The sequence below is a fragment of the Sorex fumeus genome, unplaced genomic scaffold (genome assembly GCF_029834395.1).
Source record: "Sorex fumeus unplaced genomic scaffold, SorFum_2.1 ptg000054l, whole genome shotgun sequence".
NCBI lineage: Eukaryota > Metazoa > Chordata > Mammalia > Eulipotyphla > Soricidae > Sorex > Sorex fumeus.
The window spans coordinates 50,945,524-50,963,841 of record NW_026606111.1 but is presented as its reverse complement, the minus strand read 5'-3'; the positions used below and the strand labels follow the sequence as shown (position 1 = coordinate 50,963,841).

At 39.4% G+C, this 18,318-nt stretch overlaps 1 pseudogene; it reads left to right on the top strand.

Annotated features, from left to right (window-relative positions):
- The first annotated feature begins 4,824 nt into the window (after window positions 1-4,824).
- On the top strand, window positions 4,825-4,923 carry LOC130033700 (uncharacterized; annotated as a pseudogene).
- The last annotated feature ends 13,395 nt before the right edge of the window (window positions 4,924-18,318 follow it).

Here is an 18,318-nt window from a genome sequence, read left to right as displayed (position 1 = left end):
ACTGACTAAAACACCACACATACATGTGCACACATCTGTAGTTGATCGATCAATCTGACCCTTCAAAAAATGGCAGGGAGAAACTGATGGACTGAGAAAGGAAGGGACTGTCCCCAGGGCGAAGAAACCTTATTGCTGATTGGGAACTCTGCTCCCCATTTCCCAGCCTGACTAGCCAGTCTCCCGCTTGTTAAAAATGGGTCAAGAAAGCGCTTTTGTTGATATAAGCCGGCAAAATAAACTATGACAAAGATGTTACCATATTTTGGCCAAGGCTAGTTCTGAGGCAGGGAGCTAGTATCATGATCTTGCATTTTCCTGCCTCCTCTGCTTTGATAATCCTATTTCTTTTGTTACCTACAAAGATCTGACTGCAGAATGATCTGGTAATGCAAACTGCCATTCTCTGTATATCCTTCCCAATATTCTAACTTACACTCAGGCCACGTGGTGTTACAGAGGTCAACAAGATACTCCTTATCTAAACCATCTACTTGGAAGCTCTTCCGGTGTTTTAACGAGCAACCCAAAGGAGAATATTTAGGTACTGATGTAGAATTTCCCATATCTCCTAAGTGTCAGCAATAACCTATGAAAGGGAGGGAAAAGAAAAATCTAGGGTAGGATAATTCCTTAGCAAGCTCTCCTCCTAATAGTTTCTAGTGTTGTGGTTCTAGAGAGAGCACGGACACGACCACAACTGCATGCCAGCCCATCAGAAAAATCTCTCTTTAAAGGATGTCTCCTTTAGAGATTTCTGAGTCACCCTAGGAATCCCTGGGTCCTGCCTCCCGAGCGTCCACACAACCATAGCTTGCACATGTGGACCCATACCTAGAGTGCCATGGGTTTCCAAGAAGCCTATTAAGGGGAGAAGAGAAAAAGTTCTGCCTTTCTTAGCTTGCCACATATTCCAATGTTCCCTGCTGAAGCTTTCTTCCACAAACTTCTTGCCTGTCTTTTTACCTCTTTTTTTCTTTTCTCTGCTTCACTTTGCCTAGGGCTAAACCTGCTGACTGCCTCCATTAGCATTTGAATTGACCTCTAGCTGATTCTGCTGGTTAGAATGCTTGGGGAAAGGGATTTCTACCTAGAAATTGATCTGCCTTAGTTTCCCAGGATCTTCTCACTAGTGGGCTCTCCTCCCATTCTTCCCATAGTGGATGGTGACACGAGACAGACAAAGGAGGGGTGCCTCTTTGCAGAGACCATTCAGATGCTTGCCTGGCCGGAGCAGAACTTAGCCTTAGTGGTTCAGCATTGTGACTTGCGACTGGCAACTATGCCAGTGCCACCATTGACCTTATGTTCTGCATGGAATCTCAGGCAGCCCACTCAAGCTCCGTGACTTTAGAGGGACTTTAAGAGTGCCAGGTCGTGGAGCTACAAAATCACGCCCGACAGGAGGACCTATCAGGGTGCTCAGACACACACACATTCACACAGAGGTTATCACATTCCTCTCCCAGTCCCCCTAGAGATTTCCAAGGGAGCATACCTTCACAGCAGATCTTCCACAGATTGCCTCCTTTATCCGAGCCACAAGGTTTGGAGAGAAGGAACCTCCTGGGGGCCAATCCACACCAAAGGAAGGCCATTCTGATGAACAATAATTGGCAAACTTACCTTTCTTGATCATCAAGCCCAGATTCTGAGCTTTCCTGTGGATCTCAGAGAAGTGATCAAGAATTAAAGCTTTGGGGGTCGATTGATTCTGACCCATATTAAACAATCTCAATAAACAGAACTAAGAGAAGGATAATAAGACAAATACACACACTAAGGACACACGCACAGATCACACTCCTGCACTCGCTCGGACCGGTCCACTCTCTCACACCGGTGCGCATCACACTCACCAGTCACCCTGGGACTCCCGAATATGCCCAAAGGGCGTGCACGTGATTTTCACCTCCAGAGGGTTTAGTTCTTCCAGGTCTTCTCCCGGCGCCGGATTTTCCAGAACAGATGAGGCCTCCAGAACAGATGAGGGCTAGAGGAAACCCTATGTCCCCCCAAGTCCTCCCAGTCAGGGTTGGCCACTTCCCTGCCGCGGTCCAGAACAGATGAGGCCTCCAGAACAGATGAGGACCCAAGGAAACCCTATGTCCCCCAAGTCCTCACAGTCAGGGTTAACTACTTCCCTGCTGCGGTCCAGAAGGGGACACTGTCCCCCCAAAGAACAGATGGAATATTCCCCAGAATTTTTTTTTAAGGCCTTTTTAAAACCCGCTCTCTGGGCCCGTTTGCCCTATAAAGCAGATCTGAAAAAGCTTATCTAGACCTGTTCCTTGAAAAACAAGTTATTTTGCAATGCAGGTTCCTATTAAGCTAAGCTAAATTAATTCTGGTGGTGGTCCATTTTGGGCCTGTCCCTTACAACTTCCATTACTTTGTCTGTCTGTAACCACTTCTATGCTCTCTGCCCCAACCAATTTGTAAGGTCTCATCCTTCTTAGACACTGAAGCTGTACTGTAAGTTATTGCCTTCCTCCTCTCCTTATGTCTTTTGAGCAGTTTACCTTAATGCAATGTCCTTTTGTATAGATACAGGAAGACAATTAATTAATATGCTTTGTAAGTTAGGAATTGATTGGCTTTGAATATTATTCACTCCTGGGCTTCTGCCCTCTCAACTTAAGCCTCAGTTGCCCTCACTTCCTAGCACCCCAAGGGCAGGGTCCCGACGTGGGCCTGGATGGAACCAGGGCAAGCTGGTAAGTTATGTGCTAACCTGGCATTGCGATGGGCCAGGCCAAGGTGCCACGATTCTTAACTATAAGTTAAGAGGTTGATCATAGGCAAATGATGTCATGATCCAAAAGTAACGACAACACTAGGGCCCTGCTTCTAGGAATAGGAAAGATATCTTGCCTGAGCACTGCAGTCTGAGATCGAGATAGCCCTAGGAGAGCAATTCTACAAGCTCAAAGTATTTCTTACTGTGTCCATACAAAATGATTAATATTATATATGCTTATATGTTGGTTGGACAAGGAGAGGAGAAAGACCTCCTATAAGCTGTTTTCCTGTGTGTCCTGACTAGCTTGGATGAAACTGCTTTCTCCCCTTCAAACTGCCTTCAGTAAATGATTTCAGTATACTGAGACAGTTTTCCTTTTCTTTCAGAAACCTAGCTGGTCTTGTAAATGTAATGTAAAGGCCCTCCCGTTGATCGTCGATTCGCTCGAGCGGGCCCAGTAACGTCTCCATTGGAGACTTTGTTGTTACTGTGTCTGGCATATCGAATACTCTCGGTAGCTTGCTGGGCTCTCCGAGAGGGGCGGAGGAATCGAACTCGGGTCGGCCATGTTGGCCGCTTGTAAGGCGAACGCCCTACCCGCTGTGCTATCACTCCAGCTGGTCTTAGATCTGCAGATATCAGGTGCTAGCCAGGACTGATCTTTGGGATGTAGATTCCCAGCTCTAGCCAGGCTGGTCTTTGGGATGCAAATCAAGGTGGTTGCAGCTTGTGAAAGTGCTTGTGGAAGGTTTCAGTTTGGCTTTGTATCTTCTTTCCTGAGGCCAGTATTACTACTGGCCTGCTGATGTAAGGAAACAATGTGGATGTAAAGAAACAATATAGGGTTTGCTGCCTCAATGTTCTTTCTGTAACTCCTTTTGATGACATCACTGTAATGCCCCTTTTAGAGGTTCTATGATCTATATAAGGGGATCATCCTGGATCTCAGTGCCCGCACCTGCTTGAGGATTCCTGAGGACTCTATGACATACATCTCTTCCATGTAATAACCTGCTGCTCCACGACCAACCAGCCTGACTCCCGTTTCCTTCCATCTACTGACCATCGCCATCGACCTCCATGGAGTGGGGAAATGGCCTGACCGCCAGCCTTTTATTTTTTGTGTGTTTACACAGGTTCTGCTTCCACTTCCTTCATGCATGAGTCTCCTTCAAGCTTGGGCAGAGTGGTCTTAAGCATACCTATGGCTGGTTGCAGAGGTCTTCAGCTGTCGGGGCTCTACTCAGGGCAGTGAGGGAAATTCACCCCTCCCCCTCCAAGGGGCCCAGGTGAGGAAAGCCAGGTGCGGGGTCAGGAGACTGTCGTTTTAGACATATTTGGAATTAATTTTAGATCGAAAAGTACTTATGTGCTTAGTAATAAATTACTATACACTTTTCAATCACCTCAGAGACCCCACTCTGCTTAGAGAACTAGATTTTTAAATACAGGGCTGTTTTGCCTGTGTGTCATGACTGAGAATCACTCTCAGTAGATATGAAACTCACTATACACAAAGATGCACACAGGCTACTTTGAGTCATCTGTGTTGTTAATATGTGTTGGCCATTAAACTTCACTGAGACCCCTTTTTCTGTCCTTTACAGGAGCCTCATGAGTCTCACCTTCCATTCAAGTTGTACTTGTAATAAGGTGGAATGAAATCATCAATATTCTCCTCACCTCTTCCTTCAGGAGAAAAATCCTACTTACATTCAAGGTGGTCGAATTGCAGACAACACCATCCACCTTTTCCTGGAGATGTACACGGGACTGAGGTGAGAACAGCAAAAGGCTCTAGTTTAATGGTCTTAAGGAAGGTTTCAGGGAAGGGCATTAAACAAGACTCATATACCATCTTCCAAAAGAATTATTTTGTAAAACTGATGCCTTGGGTATGGTAAAAGATAATATGGTAAAAACCATACTTTTCTTTCTAGGACATTAAAGTTCTAAATCTATCTATTCAAGCTGCTTTGAAATATATTCCTTGATTTGGAATCACTGTCTGCCATAGGATTGAGTAAGGACAACACTCAAAGTAATAAGAAGAGAAAAATATGGAAAAATTAACTCATACTATGTTTGGTAACATATATACTAAAATTGAAACGATACAGAGATTAGCATGGTCCTTGCACAGATATGACATGCAAACTTGTAAAGTGATCCATGTTTTTGTTGCAAGAATAATTAACAGGGCGACTTTAAGCTAAGACAATCCACACAAGTACAAAAATTCTACATAAAGATAGCACAAATCCCCATCACAACAATCTCCTCAATGTCAATGGACTAAATGTGCCAATTCAGAGGCACAGAATGGGAAGATGAATTATAAAACTGAACCCAACATTCTGCTGCCTGAAGAAACACTTATGAACAATCAAAGCAACCATGGGCTCAAAGTCAAAGGCTGGAAAACAATTCTTCAAGAAAGAAACGAACACGTTCACAAAGCTGGAGTGGATATACTAGTATCAGACCATATGGACTTCAGGCTATAGGTTATAAGAGACAGTGAAGGTCATTTCTTCATGATCATGGGATCTGTACATCAGAAAGAACTCACCCTCCTCACTGTAGGTGATCCTAATGACAGACCAGCAAAATACTTAAAAATAACTTCTAATAGACTTAAAGAAAAACATTGAGAGCAACACAATACTAGTTGGAGATTTCAACACTACTTTGTCACTTCTCAATAGATCAAACAGACTAAAGCTCAGCAAGGAAATATTTTTTAAGGGAAGTAATGAACAACCGTTGGCTTAGAGAAGAAATCAAAGGGGAAATAAAAAGTTTCCAGAAACAAATGAGAATGAGGACACGAGCTAAAAGAACTTGTAGGACACAGCAAAAACAGTGTTAAGAGGAAAGAGTATAGCTCTGCCAGAATTCATCAGGAAGCAAGAAAGGGCCTGCATGAATAAATTAGAGCTCAAGATTTTGGAAAATGACCAACAAAAGTAGTCCAAACTAGGCTGGAGGAAGGAAATAATAAAACTTGTACCAGACGTCAATGAGCTAGAATCCCAAAATACAATCCAAAAGACCAATAAGAGTAAAAGCTGGTTCTTTGAGAAAATAAATAAGATAAATAAACCATGAGAAGCCTCTCAAAGAAACAAAGAGAAAGAATTCTAACAAATCGAATCAGAAATGCAAAGGGGCATATCCTAATAGAAACTACAGAAATCCATAGGATCATCAGAGATTATATTGAGAATCTTTACAGCTGGAAATGAGAGAATCTTGAATAAATTGATAAATTTTTGGATTCCAATTACCTCCCAAGGCTGAACCAAGAAGATTTGGAATACTTGAACCTATCACTTCCAAGGAAATTGAAATGATGGTCAAAAGTATCCCCCCAAACAGAATCCCTGGCCCAGATGGATGGATGCAATAGTGAAATATTTCAAACCTTTAAAGAGGAAATGCTGCCAACATTTTTCAAGATTTTCCAGGAAATTGAAGAATCATAAATACTCCCAAATAGTTTCTATGAGGCAAAGATCAACCTAATACTCAAATCAGACAGAGACACCACAAAAAAAGAAAATTACAGACTTATTTCCTTGATGAATACAGATACACAGATTCTCAAGAAAATACCAGCAAAGAGAATCCAGAAACTCAACAAAAGATCACACACTATGACCAAGTAGGTTTATCTTGGGGATGCAAGGATGGCTTAACATTCTCTAGTCAATCAACAGAATACACCATCTCAATAAAATAAAGATAAAAGTCATATAATCATATCAATAGATGTAGATAAAGCATTTGATGAGATCCAGCACCCATTCATGATGAAAAACTCTCAACAAAATGGGAGTTGAAAGTACTTTCCTCAATATAGTCAAAGCAAATTATCACAAACCCACAGCAAGCATTATTCTCAACGGGGAAAAACTGAAGGCTTGGAGCAGAAATCAATGAACTAGAATTCCAAAATACAATCAGGCACAAAACAAGTTACCCACTCTCACCACTCCTATTCAACACAGTACTTGAAGTATTTGTCATATGATTTCGGTTAAAAAAAAAGATATCAAGGGCATCCAGATAAAAAAGGAAGAACTCAAGCTTTTACTATTTGGAGGATGACATGATACTATACTTAGAAAATCTCAAAGAATCTACAAAAAAGCTCCTGGGAAAAATAGATTTGTTTAGTAAAGTAGCATATTACAAAATCAATATCTGGTACTCCATGGCTTTCCCATATATTAATAATGAAAGAGAAAAAAGAGATAGAGAAAAAACAATCCCATTCACAATAATACCTCAGAAAATCGAGTATATTAGAATCAACTAAAAATGTTAAAGATCTATACCAAAAAAAAAAAAACCTACAAAGCTCTACTTTACAAAATAAGAGAGTATATGAGGAAATGGAATCACATCCCATGCTCATGGATTGAGAGGTTTAACACTGTCAAAATGGCAATACACCCCAAAGCTCTATAAAGATTTAATGCACATTCTATAAGGATACCCATAACATTTTTCAAATAAATAGATTAAACACTCTTGAAAGTCATACACAACAATAAACTCCCATGAAGTGCTAAAGCAATCTTTGGTAAAAAGAAGAAGGGAATACCTTCCCCAAATACAAACCCAACTACATAGTTGTAGTAATCAAAATACCATGATATTCAGATAAAGACAGGCCTCAGATCAATGGAATATAGTTAAATATCCTGACGCTGGCCCTCAGATTATTATTACCTAATCTTTCATAAAGGCTCAAATACATCACAGGTAGCTTGCCAGGCTCTGCCGTGAGCGCTAGATACTCTCTAAGCTTGCCGGGCTCTCCGAGAGGGGCGGAGAAATCGAACTCGCATCGGACATGTTGGCTGCGTCCAAGGCAAACGACCTACTCACTGTGCTATAGCTCCAGCCCATTAGATGTATTCGATATACCAAACACAGTAACAACAAGTCTCATGATAGAGACGTTACTGGGCCCGCTCAAGCAAATTGCAGCCACCATGGCCGACCCGAGTTCGATTCCTCTGCCCCTCTCGGAGAGCCTGGCAAGCTACCGAGAGTATCTCGCCCGCATGGCAGAGTCTGGCAAGCTCCCGATGATGTATTCCATATGCCAAATACAGTAACAACAAAGTCTCCAATGGAGACATTACTGGGCCCGCTCGAGCAAATCGACGAACAATGGGAGGACCTTTACCTTTACCTTACCTTCATAAAGGCTCAAGAAATATGAAGTTGAGCTAGGAAGTCTCTTCAGCAACTGGTGCTGGGAAAACTGGACAGCAACATGCAAAAAAAATGAACTCAGACCTCTTTATAGTGCCAGGCAGAATGTCAGATCAAATGTATTAAAAACCTCAATATCATACCTGAATTCTTAAGGTATATGGAGAAAAATGTGGGAAGATCCCTGCATGACAATAAAGCTAAGGGAAACTTCTAGAATGAAACACCACTGACCATGGAAGAGGAAGTGAATATAAACAAATGAGACTACATTAAACTAAGAAGTTTCTGCAACTCAGAAAAAATGGTGACCATGATAAAAAGAGAGCCCACATAATGGGGAAAAATTATTTATGCAATACCCATACAATTAACCTCAAAATTCGACTGCTGTATCATTAAGAACACTAAATAGTTCCTGTGAATTTTATTCTTCTTCACATATATTTACTCTAAAATATTTTAGATTTACTTTTAAACGACAGGTACAAAGGTAAATTTATGAGTTTTTTTAAAAATTAAAAATACCCCTATACATAGCCAGGTGCGACCCAAAAAACAAAAAAGCAAGCAAGCAAGCAAGAAAGAAAGAAATTAAAAATTAAAAAATAATGCTGTTTGCAATGCTAAGGATCAATCCCAGATCATCATACAATGGAAGGCAAATGGTCTTTCATTGAGATATATCCCTGTTCTTAAACATTAAAAAGTTCTTAATTGATGTCTCATTGCATTTTCTTTTTTAAAAAATGCTTTTCTAAATATTCCTGGTCGCCAATGTACCTCCTACATTTTGACCCTCGCTTCTCTTCTATATTTGACCTCTAAGACTCAGTTGTCACCGTATCCTTCCTATAGCCATGTTTTCCTTGGAAAAAGTTTCCAAGATCATGTCTGGCTTGCTTTAACTTGGCATAAAATGGAAACCTTATTTTCTGTATGCTCTCATGCTAGAGGTGATGATGTTTTCGACCCAGGTGAACTCTTTTCTGGGGAACTTTCTGGCTGTTTCTACTTGACTTCAAAATATCTAAAGGTAAGTCATCATCTTTTTTTTTTTTTGCGTTTTTGGGTCACACCTGCCGATGCAAAGGGGTTACTCCTGGCTCTGCACTCTGGAATTACTCCTCACGGTGCTTGGGGGGACCATACAGGATGCTGGGAATCTAACCTGGGTAGGCCGTGTGCAAGGCAAATGCTCTACCTGCTGTACTATAGATCAAGCTCCCCCCCGCATCCCCATAATTCATCATCTTGAGGGCCTCAGATTTTTACCTTCCATTTAGAAACTTCATCTTTACATTGAAACAGTAAATTGAAACCACAAAACCATTGAATGGCATGTTATAATGGTAGCAGCCATGAGCAAACATTGATAACCTATTAGTTGGCATGAACGAATTCTGTCTCAGAGGCTTCACTTCTGAGAATACCTGTCACTACCTCCTTTCTGTTACGTATCCCAGGATCAGAATCTACATCAGGCCATCAGTAGAAATTGTTCACCCGAAAGCTATCCTTCCACTGGGATCAGAATCCATGATCCATCTAACTTGTAATTTTTCATTCATGACTTGTTGACCTTGTTTCAGTTGGAGGCATCCAGAGCATAAACTCAGCTTTCCCGTTGTTTCCACAGGAAATCAAAATACCTAAGAATGTTATCATTTCTGACGCCACTGTGAAAGATTTTTTTGGAATCCCACGGTACGATACTATCATTAATGTTATAATATTACTGTTCTCAATAGTCCGGATCTCCCCAAAGAACTCTCTACCCTCCTCACTCCAAGTGCAGACTCCAGTTTATCATGCTCCTGAACGTACTTCTAATAGTTTTACTCAGGTTCTCCCCTAAAGTGCACAAGTTAAGTTCATACCACTCCAAGTTCTTATTCCTAAACTACCAGTTTCGGCTTGGTCCTCAAGCTTGTGTTCTCCCTTGAAGAAATACCGTGCTTCCTTTCTCCATGTCTCTCTTTGCTTGCTTTGTTAAACGAGTGTTCTCTCTTGAACATATATTCCATTCCACCCTACACCGGTTTAACAAGTTTCTAAGTGTTTTTCAGTAAAATCTATTTTGCTTCACTAAACTAAAAATTTTAAACCACCAGAGCATTGTTTAAACCAATATTTGTATCTTTTAAACCACAAATTTTGAAAATGAAAGGGGGTAAACCAATGGAATACTACTCAGTTGTATGAAGTGAAATCTTATTATCTGTATAAAATTGGATCACATGAGGATATTATATTTAGTGACATAAACCAGGCAGAGAAAGATAGGCATCATACAAGTTCATGCATATGTGGTATATGGAGAAAACAAATTAAAAGAATAAAATGAGACAGACAAACATCTAAAACAATATTTATATTCTATGATTTATAATTCAATTAATAATGGTTTCTCATACACATAATTCCATCATGACACTCCTCATTCTCTCAAAAAATAACCCCTCCCTGTCCACCAAACCCTCAGAATCCCTCCTTCCCAATCCCCTGACTCAATTGTGTGGATCAGTTCTCCCCTTACATTGGCCTTGAACCTTTGTTGCTACCTTGCTGTGTGTCTTTACATCCCACATATGAGAAAAATCTCTCTGTATCTGTTCCTTTCCTTAAGGCTACCTTTACATGCATGATATCCTCTAGTTTCATCCAATGTTGAAAATTGCATAGTTTTGATATTTTCAAAGCAATAAAAACAAACTTTAGAACCATGAGACTATTTAATTACCAGATGGAAAGCTGTAATCAAAGTGGAAAAACTGAACAATGGTGAATGACAAAGTAGGCCTTTCAGTAGTGAGTGTAATATGATACATGAACGTTGATTCTACATAATCCTAAAATTTATGAAATTCTAGTAATTCTATAATGTAATTTTAAATAATCAAAACAGTATTTAAATAACTTACATTTATCTATGATTTTGACGTATATTTTGTGTCAAACTATCAGAAATAAAAATAATGTGAGATAGAGATATTGTGTATCACTATACTTTTAAACAAGAGAAGTGCTGAAAATTTCTGTGTCTTGATGAACTGTCATATAAATTGACTCCAAAATCAAATTAATATACTCAAATAAAAATAAATGTCAACCAATTTAATCTTTTGCCTTCACAGAGGTTCCCATCGGCTGATCTCTGACAGACAAAACAATTTTTATATTATTTTTTTTAAATTTTTATTACTGAAACACCATGAGGTACAGTCGTACATTTACAAATTTTTGTGCTTGGGTTTCGATTATACAATGATCAAATGCCCATCCCTCCCCCTGTGCCCATTTTCCACCACCATAGATTCCAGTATCCCTTCCACACCTGTACCCTCATCCCACCCTCCCTCTGTGGCAAGGCATTCTCTTTTGTTCTCCCTATCCTTTTGGGTTTTGTGGTCTACAAAAGAGGCATTGAGTGGCAATTATGTTCAGTCCATAGTCACAATTTTTATTTTCAAAGGATTTCTTGGCAGAGATTTGGCATTCTTTGCTAGCAACCAACTCCTTTTCTTCTGCTTTTTTTTTTTTCTAGAAATATATCCTTGTACTCACACTGACTAGTCATGGCACCAAATTGACAAATGTACTTGTTTTTACTTCAGTTCTATTTCCTTATTACCACATATTATTAGCAGTGGATAGAAAATAACTAGCCCAAATTTCTTGGGGGAAAGGGAAATGTTTATGCTTTTCTTAGTTTGGAAAATCCCTGTCACTAGTATAGGGACATTCATCTAAATTTGTAAACGCAATGATTAAGAAGAGGTAAATCATGACTGTCACTTCAAGGAAGAACGGGTTTTCAGCAAATATCCTTGCTTTCAGAAGGATGGCTCTGGCTTGGATGGGGGGCAAACATGAGAGCTGTGAGCTACCGGCAGTTAACACATGCTCTGAGGCTATGTGGTGACAATGCTGAAAAATGTGGTGAGCCCTGATTAGGTCGGCTCATGGGGGAGAATGGAATGATGACAAGAAAAAAGAGCAACAGAACAAGATAATAGATTCCTTTGTACAAAAGTTTTCATCTCTAATATATTAATCTTTTGAAAAAGAGAACCAACTTCTTATCATTCTTCCTGGCAATATATTATCCTTACACAGTGCTTCAGGGAAAACACGCTCCCCTTGTTAGTTAAAATAGCGTGAATATCTGTGAGGTGTTTGAACTCTCTCTATGTATACACTGCTGATGACTGAAACCAATCTCTCTATTTAACTATCTAAACTGCAATGGTCTCACCATTTAACTCTCTAAACTCTGATGGCTCCAAATCTTCTAAGATCAGCTTTCATCTCTTCCATGATATCCAGGCTTCTCTTCCCAACTGTCAACTCTCCCTTTCGATCTCCCTCTCTCTACCAACTATGGTCTCCCTGCCAAAATTTGCTAAGACAAGATTTCTTGAAATATAGACGTAAGTTGACTTCTTTTTTTTAAATTTAGGCAATTTTGATTTTCAAAGGCATTTATAATGGAGATTTGTCATTCAATATTCCAATTCCAATCACACTACCAGTGTCTGCATCCCTCCACCAACAAATGACCCATTTCTCCCTACATTCCCACCGATTTCCTTGACAAACACATTTTGAAGTTTAACTATTGTACTTTGGGTTCCATACTTTCATTAGTGTTGGTATTGGTGGTTAAGACATACACCTCAACTTTTTCATGCTGGCCTTCCTGGATAAATGCCCACTGACACCATGTAGGGGAAATATATGAGAACAAATCATTAAGCTCCAAATTTTTCAAATATCTTTAAACAATTCTGATCGAAAAAAAATAGTGTAAACTGGAGGGGACAACCCCTTGGCAGCCTGAAAAGTCTTTTCATTTTTCCACATTAAAAAGAGGAAATCAGTGAAGGAGGTCTGGCATCACGCAAGTTAGCTGACCCTGCTGAGCTGTGGTCAACAGGGTTTTTTGTGCTCTTCTCCCCTTCCACAATAACTCCCAACCTCATTAGTTTTGTCTTTTAAGTCCGCATAAAATAAAAATTTTACCACACAGGCACCCATGTAATGAGACCAGCCAAGGTGATAAAAATAAATTTCCGAAAACTCATAGGTTAGTCATGGTGGTAGAAACTAAATATAATGTTTTTTATTGAATCTGCAGGAGACACATATTACAAACCTTTTCATGATTCAATTTCATTCATAGGATATTTTAACACCCAACCTCCACTAGTATACAGTTCCATTGCTAATGTCCCCAGTTTCTCTCCCACCACTCTCTCTCCCAACCTCAAACCTCACCTGACAGCCTGCTGTCTCTACACTATGGCAGGCACCTCTTTCTCTCTCTTTATCTCTCTCTCTCTCATCCTTTGGGCATTATGGATTGTAATACAGATACTGAGAGGTTATCACGTTTATTCCTTTACCTACTTTCAGCACTCAGTTCTCATCCAGAGTAATCATTTCCAACTCTCATTGTCATAGCCGTCCCTTCTTTATTCCAAATGCCCGCCTTCAGCACTTGTGGCAAGCATCCAACCATTGACCAATTCTCCTGGCCTGTGTTTCTGCTATCCTTGGGTATTAGTCTCATATTCTGTTTTTTTATATCCAAAAAAAAGGGGTAGTCCAATCAGTATACACCTTTCCTTCTGACTGATTTCATTGAGCATGATATTCTTCCCTGTACATCCATTTATAAGCAAATTTCATGATGTGACTTTCCTGCTAACTTCGTAGTATTCTATTGTGTAGATATAACATAGTTTCTTCTGGCTATTGTGAATACTACTGCAGATGGTATTTCTGTTATAAATATCATGTTTAATGTAGCTTACATAGGAAAATATTTCCCAAGTTCCAAACATAGAGAATCCACTTACAAACCCAACTTTTTTATTTTTTAAATAATATAATTTATTATGATGCTTTCTAAAAAACTGAAGCTATTAAAAAAACTCAGGGTAAGCATATTCTATAAAAGCAAAAAATAATAATCTTAAGGAAGGACAACAGCTACGTGTTCTTGCTCCTCAAAGATCCATGTGTTTCTTGATATATTGTCAATATCTTTCTATAGCCTTAAAATTCTTCAACTTCATTTCTGAACACGATTTAAAGTTATATTAATTTAATAGGTGTAATAAGCTTTATAGAATGTTTATTTGTTTCTTTCATATTTTGCATAAACAATGTTTGAATTAACCATAGCACTGTAACACTGTCCTCCCATTGTTCACCGATTTGCTTGAGCGGGCACCAGAAATGTCTCTATGGTGAGACTTGTTGTTACTGATCTTAGAATGTCAAATACGTCACATGTAGCTTGCTAGGCTTTGTCATGCGGGAGGGATACTCTCAGTAGCATGCTGGGCTCTCTGAGAGGAGCAGAGGAATCGAACCCAGGTTGGCCGCGTGCAAGGCAAACGTCTTACCCACTGTGCTTTCGCTCCAGCCCATATATAGATTTATACATATATATGTGTATTTAACACACACATACATATCTATATATTCCTCTTACACATCTCGTGAGTTCGAACTCATATTTCTTCCTCCTCCAATTATTTACTACTTCTCTCCCCCTACTTGGCGCGCAATTAATTTTCCGAGTGCCCTCAGATGCATTTCTGAGGCCAGGATAAAGGCATGCATAACACATAAATGCAAGGGAAGCACAAAGAATATGTAGATAAATTTCATATGGACATATAATTGTGATGACTAGTTTACAAACTGTACTTGCTTCAAGTACAGACTTCCTCATCTCAGCAACTGTGTATTCATACTCCATGCACTGTCAAATATCCAGCTAAAGTCCACAACCAACTAACAACACTCCCCTACCAATTTCAGTCATTTACTTCCCCTATTGTAAGGACAATTCTGAGGTCAGAGTGTAAAGGTTTGATTTTGCTTTTGTTTTATTAGTGAATTTAGTTTTTTTTTCTTTATAATCCAGAAACAAATCAAATATTTTTTTTAAAAAATTAAGGACAGGAGGTGATATCAGGCAACAAATGAAATAGTTGATCTGGCTGAGAATCAGCAAGAGTCTTTCAGGTCAGTGTGACGAAAGGTACATCCAGTTTCCCTTCCCAGTATATTTCCAAAGGGCGGGCTTGGAGCAGGGTACATGCTGGGAAGAAGCCCAGGAGACTAGCAGTGTCTTGAACATCTAGGGGCCTATTTTCTTCTTTGAAAATGTAATGGTATTGACCTCCATTGCAAACCACAGCACCCTAAAACAAAGAAAAAGCAAAAGGGAATGCCCTGAGGTAGAGCGGGGTGGGGGAGATGGGGGATGGGAGGGTCACTGGGCTCCTTGATGGTGGAGAATGGGCACTGGTGGAGGGATGGGTACTTGATACTTGTATAACTGAAACCCAAGCACAAAAGTATGTAAGTCTACAACTGTACCTCATGGTGTTTCACTAATAAAAATAAATCGATAATAATATAAAAAATTAAAAATGCTATCGGCTGGTATAGGAAAAAATGTAATGGTGTTGACTAAATTACATCAAGATAATTTTTAGTTATAGGATGCTATGATTCATCATTGACTCACTGATTGATACTTTGAAATGTCCCAGTTCATTCTCACTCAGAGAAGTCATTTATTTCTTCGAGTATTGATTTGTACAGGGAATTTCTCAGAAAATTCTTTATATAATGTATATTGAGGGACTCAATGATAATGTTCTTATTACCATTTTCAAAGAATACCATAATACACTTTTAATAAGATTTTCTTGGTTCTCTATATAAAAGATAAATGACAACAATTAAGGTTAACTCAAGATTTTCTAAAGTGCATTACATTAGTACTTGAAAAGAAATTTTAAAAGACCCTGGGAGAGAGGAGGAGAAAAAGTCATGGATCTATAAGGATTAGTACAAGTCTTTGGGTGTGTTGGGGCAGGCAGTGACTAGAAAAGTTGAGATCACACTCAGCTATGTGATCTAATCTCTATATATCTATTCTCTAAATTAGATACCAGCGATGTATCCACACAGGTGTATTCATATGACTATCATGTACACTAGTGAGATCCAGGGAAATAATTCTTAGCACTGACATTGTTGGAAATTTATGTAGTAATCTGGTTTTTATGATTAAGTTGTCATGATTTCACAGGCAGTGTTTGTTTCCTTAACCAACCTGGAATGTCTTTAAAAGACCAAATATAGGATCATTCTTTCATTTTTAATTAAATATAGAAAATGCTGAATTTACAGGTTAAATGGAGATGAATATCTTTTTCAATAGTCTATTTGGGACACCGTCCTTTATTTGTTTTATTAGGAACTGAATGTGGTACCCTATAATCTCTAATTACATCCCTAGACCTCCCTTCTCTATTTGTACCAATCAAGACACACTTCACTTTAGACCTAGTTTTCAGTAATCTCAACTAAACATTAAAGTAAAAATTAAGTCTGATCAAATAATTCTGTTATCCAGCAGTTATTTAGATACTTACACCAATGAACAGAATGTTGAGAAAGAAATGAATAATCCAAATTCTGTTTGAAGAAGGCACAGAATACATGTTGTAATTGACCATATAAAAGAAAGAAAATTAAAGTAAATTCCTTGGTAATTTCTGGTAGTCTTGGAACCATGTTGCCCATGGTATAGTCAGCTAGCTAAGTCTTCTTAACTTGGATTTCCCTTGTTCACATCCCTGATATCACTCTTTTCCTGCTCAGATCGCATTCCCAGTATATCATGTTACCACCAGATCTTGTTGTTTCAAGCTTTGTTTTCAGAGGAACCCAAATTTCAAGCCCTCCTTTTACACTTATTGTCTCTTTTCCCATCATTTCAGACTTTTCTCCCAACATTTTTTCCTCAGTGAATACAGCATTCCTTCAAGAGAGTTGAACCTTGTTAGTTTTAAGAGATTACTGGGATCAATTCCCTCCAGCCATACATTAAAGGTAGGAAAACACTTTTCACATTCTTCTGTTCCCAGCCAGTCAACTACCATTTCCTGGGAAAATCTATGAACTGGTTAGTCTCAGTTCAGTCAGAAACTGCGTTCATTTCCCGCCATTTTCAACAAAGTAGTTACTGGTACCAAGCAGAATTAGTTAAATATATGTTCCTGTTAACATATCTTTGCACTTGGGATACATGTGAACAGATTTCACCTGGCTTTTATGAACCCTGGTCTTCCAGTTTGCTTTTCTGGTGGCATTCTGTTTCTCACTATTCCTCTCCACAGCTAAGTGATGTGAAAATAACATATTTATAAATGGTATGATTGAAAGCTCCAGAAGGAATGCCAGCCCTTTCAGCTCTCTCGGTCTTATATGTAAACTGTTCTTTGGAACCTATCTTATTTTCGTATTTTTGTCTTGAATCTCATTTACAAAAAATATTTTAACTTATTTGAAAAACATCCACCAACTATCCAATGATGATCACCAGATTTCCACTTCCCTACCTTTTCCGGTTTCCTTTCCATCCATCCATCACCCCATTAACTCTCCTAGGACCATCTATTTCCACCACAGCCTTCCAGGCTCAAGGTCACCTGGTACTAACTGCTTTGGGAGTGGTGACCTAGGACGCATGTATTAGTAAGGTACCTACAGCAATGCAGCCACAACGCCATTTATAAAGTTGATTCTTGTGTGAGCTGCAGTTAAAAGCGATGTTTAGGGAAAACTACAGGTATCAGGGAACATGGAAGACCAAAGACCAGGCCCTCAAGCTAATATAATATGAGCTCCCCCCACCAGAAATTTCTTGATAGCTAGCTTGGCAACCTTGGGGAGTTTACAAATCCAAAGACTTACAGAGGCAATGGACCTCATTGTTGAAACACGCTAGTGAAGTGTCACCTTAACAGCAACTCTGAATATTGCTGGGAATAAGTGAAATGGTGCAGCTAGGGATGCTGAACAGAGGGCCCGAGGACATGGTGACTTATTTTGAATCTCCCAGGAGCTTATCTTCAGGCTTCATGCTGCAACTGTTCTCTTGGCTTTGTCCCTGTTAAGAGTCATCCTTGAATGACTCTGAGGGTGTTGATCACTCATCTGGTAGGATTATTCCCCATTGTATGTGTTCTGATCCCCCAGCCATCATTTATGTATAGACCACCCAAACCTTTTAGTGATATGTCTCAAATTTGGTTAATTTCCAAAGGTGGCCATGAGGCGTAAACACAGCTTCCATGGAGAATTTTACTTGTCGTCTGGTCATCTTAGACTCATCGCCTTCCTCAGCCTATTCCAAATTTATTCTTTTAACCCGAAAACCTCAGATCGTGCCATTTCTCCCATTTTTTTTCGAGGACACCAGGGATGGGGCATACATGACTGTGCTCTGGTCATACTCCTGGCTC